We start from the raw sequence: 8011 nt of genomic DNA on the forward strand, positions 1-8011 counted from the left end.
GCCGACATTTTGGGTGTCGATCTAGCCAAAACATTGGTGGAAGATGGCGAAGTCGGCCATGGATGCCATGGTGTCTCAAATAATTGTTCTAATTCGACGCTGAGAATGTAAGTATTTACCTTTGTTAGTATTGTTATTTGAAATTTAGAGTTATAAATGAGTATTTGAAGTGGGTTATTATGAAATGTAGAGTCTTTTAATTAGATGATGAAGATATTAGGGTTAGGACCGTTTGTTGTAAATTTCATTTGAACTTCAATCCATGTATTTGAGTAAGTATATGGCTAATTGGTAATGTTTAATTGAGTAAATCTTTGATATGAATGTTGATTGTTCATTGTTATTTGATAAAATGGGTATTGTACTTGAGTTGATGAAATTTGTTTTATGTATTATAATATTTGGGAATGTGTTGGTTTTAGATTGGGAATGGACTAAAGGATGAGTATCTCCTAATTCTATGAGTGTAATTAATTTATTTTAGAACTTGTTGGTGTGAAAAAATATTTATAAAAAAAAAAAAAAAAAAAAAAGCTTGTGTTTTTTGAAACCAGTTGTTGTCAAAGAAGGAAAAAAAAAAGTATTGAGCTTGTGTTTTTTCCTTGACAGTGACGGGATTGTGGGTTTGCATGCGAAGTTGCTGTGGTTAGTTTGTTTTGTTATGAATTATGTGATGATATAGTTTGTTGGGTTTGGTGCTTTTGTGTATGTTTTGGTTATTGGTTGTTTGTTGTAATGCTTTATTTAGAATAAGTCATGGTTGTATATGTGAATTAGGTGGATGTTGGTGATGGATATGAAGATGGTGGCGAGGATGATGTATCTGTTTATGAGGAGGGATTAGAGAGTGATGATGGATTAAGAGAAGGAGATGAGCAGGAGGATGAAGAGAGGGAAGGTGTCAAGGTTGAGGATAAAGGGGCAGATAATGAGGAAGATGAAGTTGAGCCTGGTGTTGAACGGGAATTTGATGGGGCTGGTGCAGAAGGTTCCTCATTCATAACCCCAAAGAAGATCACGGTAATGGTGAACACTGTGTTTGATGTGGAAGAGGAAGTACCACCCCCAATTTTGGGCATGGTATTTGGGTGTTAGGATGAGTTGGATACCTATTTCTAGAGTTATGCTAGGCAAAAGGGTTTTGGTATAGTGAGGGCTGCTTCTGGGAGGGTGGATGTGAAGAAGGAATTGGAAAGGGAAAATGTTGTAAGCGGAGAAGGAATGCTAAGTGGACTTGTGACTGTTATGGTTACGCTTCAAGGAAGCGTAAACAGGATGTACTTAAGGAAGGGTTGTTGCAAGATGAGGAGACAGTTATAAAACGGAAGACTAAAAAGTGTGGGTGTCTTGTGGAGTTGTATGCCAGTGTTAATGAGGAAGGAAACTGGGTTGTTCGAAGGCTGAATTTGGAGCACAAAGGTCATATTGTAAATCCGGGAAAGTCAAAGGATGTAGCGATGTACCGGAAGCGCGAGTTAATGGTGAAAAACAATCACTTGGTCAAGCAGGTGCAAACGACGAAGAAGTCTAAGGTGAAGGTATCCCAAATGTACAATTGTTATGCTCGGGAGCGTAATGGAGTGGAGGAGATGACATTTACGCAAAGAGACTTGGAGAATGCAGTGGCTCAGAAAACCAAACTTGAGCTTACTGAGGGTGATGCAAATGGTATGATAGAGTACTATAATAAAATGAGTGCCGACAATCAAATTTTTTTCCATCTATGTCAAGTTTGGGAAGGACAGGGCATTACAAGATGTTATGTGGGTAGACGTGAGGAGTAAATCTGCGTATGAGGAGTTTGGAGATGTTGTGTGTTTTGAAAATATGTATTTGACAAACAGATTTCACCTTCCCTTTATTGTGTTTATAGGTCTGAACCATCATGGGCAGAGTATTTTGTTTGGGTGTGCATTGATCTCTCGGGAGACGGCGGAGACCGATGAGTGGGTGTTGAGGACTTGGCTACATTGCATGGGGGGTAAAGCTCCTATCTCAATCTTAACGGATCAAGATTCGGCGATTAAGAAAGCTGTAAACTTGACTATGCTTGAGAGTTGCCATAGGTGGTGCATATGGCACATATTCAGAAGTTTGGGAGGTATGTGGGTAAGCATGAGGACTATGAAGTTGTAAAGGATGAGTTTGAAAATATCATTTATGGTAGTTTAGATGCTGATGAATTTGTAGATCATTGGGTGGACGCAGTTGATTATTACAAACTAGGAGATAATAGTTGGCTTGAAGGTACTGCACTTCCATTTCTTCTTTTTTTGTGATGGTTACTGATTTCTGTTAGAATATGCAGAGGTGTAGCTGTCTGTGTGCAGGGGACTAAAGCTGTTTCAGTTCTGATTTAGAGTAGGAGCAGGTCTAGTGGTAGACTTTTGTGCCACTGAATGTTTTTTTTTTTTTTTTTTTTTTTTTTTTTTTTGCAAGTTTTCCTTATCTGTGGCACATTTTTTAAATAGTGAATGTACCATTCACAGGAGTTTAGGTGTATGCGGTTTGTATGTTTTTAGATAAGCCACTAATTGCAATTATTTGAAATGTAGGGCTGTATGAGGAAAGGCACATGTGGATCCCAGCGTATTTGAAGCATTTATTCAGGGCTGGGATGAAAACGACCCAACGTTCGGAAAGTTTCAATCACTTCTTCAAAGGTTATGTTGACAAGCATACAACGTTGTCTGAATTTGTGCTTCGATACTGTGATGCAATGCAGATAAGAGTCGAGTCAGAAAGAATTGAGGACTCCAACACACTGCGGTACATCAGGCATTTAGCTACCGATTTCCCAGCGGAGGAAGCGTTCTAGAATTGTTACACGAACGCCAAATTCAAAGAAGTTCAGCGGGAGTGCAAGAGGATGTTGTACATGCGTCGCCTAGATGACTATGAAGTTGGTGAGAATCAAGTTGAGTTTGTTATTAAGGATCGAGTGTGGATTAAGCGAAAATATGCAAAGAAAGAATCTGTGACTAAGATTCAGAGATGCTACACGGTGTGCTATGACAGTAATACATATGAATCTACTTTGTGAATGTAAACACTTTGAGTGCCATGGAATCATTTGTCGACATATGGTCTTTGTGTATGGCCATTGTGGTGTTTCTATTGTTCCTGAGAAGTATATTCTACGTCGTTGGAGAAAAATATTCAAAGGAAACACACACGAGTGACAGTATCTTACCATGATCCACTTAAAACTGATGAAGCCAGGCAATATCACAAATTGATGGGGATGTATGATCCAATTTGCTCAAAGGCTTCAGCTTGTAAAGAGGGTGTTGAGGCTGTGGCAGAGTTGTTGCAATTGATGGACCTTAGAGTCGATGAAGTGTTGGCGAATGGTTGCCAAAAAATAGGAATAGGCAGCTAACGATAATGAAAACGAAGGTGAGGATGATGGCGTACATGGTGTTATTCGGACGCCTTCTTTTGTGGCTTTGAACAAGGGACCTGGTTGTACAAATACACCAGCCACACATGCATCTGGGTTGCCAAATATAATCCCTACACCAGTTAGTGCCTTTGTGGGGAGTTGTGATGGATCCGTACCGGCTGTGATTAGGGATCCACCGTTGCCCAAGAAGAAGGCCCATTGTACAACGAATGTGAGGTATCCATCTTGCACAGAGAAAGGGGGAAAAGAAAAAGTTGCTAGGGAAAAAAATGTAGCAAAGAAGCAAGTTGCGGCAGCACAGAACAGTATGTCATTGTCAACGAATGACTATATGCAATCGGTTGGAGGGATTCAAATGAGGGATGTGGATGGTTCCTTAGGGTACTTCACTTCTGTTAGAGGAACAAATTATGATGGTTTATTTTGCAAGTGTACTAGGTACTCCTGGTACATCAGGTTCCAATCACTTGTAATGTAATTGATTCAATTGGTTTATTAATGCAGTGGATTTATTTGTTGTATTTCTTGTTAAAACATCTTGTAGTGGTACACTTATCGTTCATTAAATGTACCATTGATCAGTTATTTGCATGTGTTGAAAATACAAGTGTTTACATGAAGAGGTTCCTATAATAGTATAGCATATGATTCGTAGAGTGCCACTGTTATCAGGGTGGTACATTTTATGCATATCTAGGGTTTCAAGGTCAGAGTACACATTGTCATCTGATCGAGGGTACCACTAAGACAATTAGGGTATTATTGTAGTCAAGGTGGTACAAATGACCTTATAAAATGAACCACTGAAAAGGCAAAGGCATGTTTCTTGTTCAGGGTGGTACAAAACCTTCATAAGAGGACATTGTTTAATCACAATTTTTGGTATCACTATTATCCTTCTTAGTAGGTTTCACTAATATCTTTGGTACAAATAATTAATTACTAGAGTTGACCTCATTAACTAATTCGTAATCTTTTAATGATTTCTTAATCACAACCTTTGGGATATTTACGTTGATAGTAGGACATTGTAGAGCATTATTTAATGACAATTTTCGGTTTCACTAATATTTTGTTAATAAGACCTACATGTATGAATACTAGAGTTTACCTCATTAACTAATTCGTAATCTTTTAATGATTTCGTAATCACAACCCTTACATGTACCTTAAATTCGTTATCACAACCTTTGGGATATTTACCTCATTAATGAATTCAATTACTTTTTAATACAATATGTACGTCCATCTGCATTAATTCGTTGTTTGAGTCATTCAGTTGTTGCTTGGTTCTTACTCGTTATCGATTGTTAAATGATTTAACCAATTAAAACCTGTAATGAACAATGCTTTTATATGTATTCCACTGTATGAAAATAGACTTAACACTTACTTCGTTAACCTAATGACAATGAAATTTATAAAGGCCTTAGTACAATGGTACCTTTTTATGTCATGATTGTATCATTGTATAGTACATTTATGCAGCATAGGGTACCATTTATATGATCACAAGCAAGGGTATCATTGCGCTGTACGAGTGGAATTGGTCGTCTTTACTAATTCACACTTTATATAAATGGGGCCCATAGTGAAAAATTGACGCCTAAATACAATAACTTTCCCGCTCTGTGTGGTTTCACCATCAAACACTTCACTCCACTATATATGCGTGTGGTTGGAGTGAAAAGAGTCATTTGTCCAAAAACGTGTCCCTCCTTCTCAAACAATTTCTTCATAAATCACTTACAATGTTAACCATGTCCTCTACATCTTCAGGAAGTCGTACAATTCACCGTCCGTGTGCATTTGCGGACATCTCATGGATATCAGCCAAATTTGGAACTGTTTGGGGGATGACGCAACCCTCGTGGAATTTCGGATCTCAATGTCGGAGAAGAATCCAAAGCGGTCGTACTACAAATGTCGCCAATGCGGGTACTGGGAGTGGGTTGTTCAATGTATTTCAACTAGTTCAATTTCATGTGAAAATAAGACATTTGCACTGGTACTAAACACAAAAGTGTATGTACCACTGTCAACAAAATAGTGCATTATAGCCAACTAATAACAGGATCTAGTGCTCTGTGAATGTACCACCTAATACAATAGTGGTACATTAGACGATGAGTCCTGAAAAGAACACCCAAGCACTTTTTGATGACAAAAAACATAACCGAGTACCATTTAACAGGTCTGTGGTATATAAAACATAGTAAGATGTACCGTGGTTACGAGAACGGTACCATTTAACTGGCCAGTGCTACGTAATATGTACTAAGACTAATAAAGGTAATGCGTACATGTAATTAACAAAGAAAATGCAACACAACACTACGTAATTAGTCGAACACAAAATCATGGTACCCTTCCCACGGATACCCATATGGATCACCATAATTAGGCTCATAACCATCCCAAAAGTCACCGGAATCAGGACTAGACTTGTTCTCAAACCTATCCTTTGCCTTGTTTAAACGACGCACATACCAAAATGGGTAGTCGTTGTACTCAAATGGCTCCCTTGTGATAAGATCTAAGTGTTGCATCTCATCGTACCCGTTTTCATCCAACATCTTGCTTCTAAAATACATGCATTGTTCTTCGCTCGTATGGATCATGTCAAAAGGATCCTCTAAAGAGAAATTCAGCCACTCTACGGTGACGTGAACCAAATCTTTGTCGTAGTCCGACGTGAAATCATGACCAAGTAGTAGAAGACCAAATTTGTCACCTTCCTCACAGTGGTTATTGAGCATGTACTCAACATTTTGATACCAATCATACATAGGGAGGAAAAGCTCCCGAAATTTTATCAAGTGTCTGCAATAGTTTGGATATCGCATCCAATAGATCTTGTTTTCCAGGAACTCACAAAGATTTACACTTATAGCGATCTTGTAAGAATCAACAACGTAGTGCATGAAACAGAACGCTTCCTTCCGAAAGTACCCGGGACCTCCTACTTTTAAAAGGAGTTAGGAAAGGGTAATTCGGATGGAAATCTATCCCGGTGATGGGATTTTCAAGCCCTCCACGAGAAATTGTGGCTGACTGGTCGGCGAACATCATCTCTTTACCTCTTTTGGGGAGGTAAAAGTCTCGAACAACACCATTTGCGTTGTGATACCCATTTTTTTTTCATGAATTCCAACCGCTTCATAAGGCGCCTTGGGGTCTTATCACCAACCACTCCCTTATCAGCCACCACTCTCTTATTTCTTTGGCTACCCATTTTTTTTGACAACTTCTGTTACTCCGAGGAAACCAGCCATGAACTAATACTTGCCCTTTCTTATACTCGCAACTTTCAACATGCATTAAATTCACTCCCAACTACTTTGTGTTAGTTTCGTTACTTCCAGTGGTACAACAATTGTACCATTACATTATGTGTTCCTGTATGTTTGTAACTATAAATTGTTCCACTAGAACTTACACGTAAGAATTAAGTAGAGGTATTGTATTGAATAGTGGTTACCGTGGTAAAAATCAATTAATATTCAATTCAGAGTTATCCGAATAATAAAAGCTTTATTAGTTATAGTGGATAGTAGGTAACTTTCATTTAATTTGGCCTTCTATACAAATGCCATCTAGTGGTACAGAATATATGCAATGGTTATAGCAATGTTGTTAATGGTAGATATAGATGCCATTGGAATGAATGTGTGTTTCTTTTGAAACAACAGCTCTGTGCCATAGTATTGACCTAGGCCATGTAGCCAGTAATAAGAACATTCACCACCGTAATTGAATTTAAAAATTAAAACAATACATACAATGGTACATTTAATTCAAGCGAATACAAAATCAAATGTACCACCAGTGATTATCTTGTACCATTTCCCAGACTATGTGCTTCTTTTGACAAGACAACTCCTTGGGGAACTTCTGCACCCTATTAGTGACTGCGGTAACTCAATATTTCCAAGGTTAAAAAAAATTTCAAAGCATTTCATCACAAAAAAATTAAGTTTCCCTCCATTGCCTTCTATTTCCTATTTCATCTCATCTCCATCCCCTTCCCCGTTTACAAGGTACTCAAATGGCCGGATATACCATTGTCAAACACTCTCCATTCCCTACCTCAGGTCACCAAATGTTACCACACCAAGATAAACCAATAATGTACTTTAAAATAAACCCGAGGGAATTTAGTGAAGTTTTTTAGGAGCAAATACGACATGGTAAATGAGATATACCAGCCTGTGCGATCTATTAGAGCACATCTCCTCCAATCAATGTGCTGCCAAACTAATTACATGCTTCTACAAGATGGCAGCCCGGTTTTGGGACACCTTCCTCTTGTAGAGGACTTGGTGGGTTGCTACAATAAGGGAGCTTGTGTCATGTTGTATTGGCTGATACAGAGGTTCTAATCCTCGTCATCCCCGCTTATAGTATAGAGGAAGCAATTGACTTGAAGCCCAATCTTAACATGACTCCATAGTTGCTTACAGTTTCCCCATGCTTTGGTGCCACATATTTTTTGGCTCCTTCACGGATACCCTCCACATCATGACAGTCGATATTACCAACACTCACCTGAGGTTCCAAGTTGAAGGTTGTACCTTGAAGCTGAGGCTTAACCATTGCTGGCCC

The sequence above is a fragment of the Chenopodium quinoa genome, unplaced genomic scaffold (genome assembly GCF_001683475.1).
Source record: "Chenopodium quinoa cultivar QQ74 unplaced genomic scaffold, ASM168347v1, whole genome shotgun sequence".
NCBI classification, from domain to species: Eukaryota; Viridiplantae; Streptophyta; class Magnoliopsida; order Caryophyllales; family Amaranthaceae; genus Chenopodium; species Chenopodium quinoa.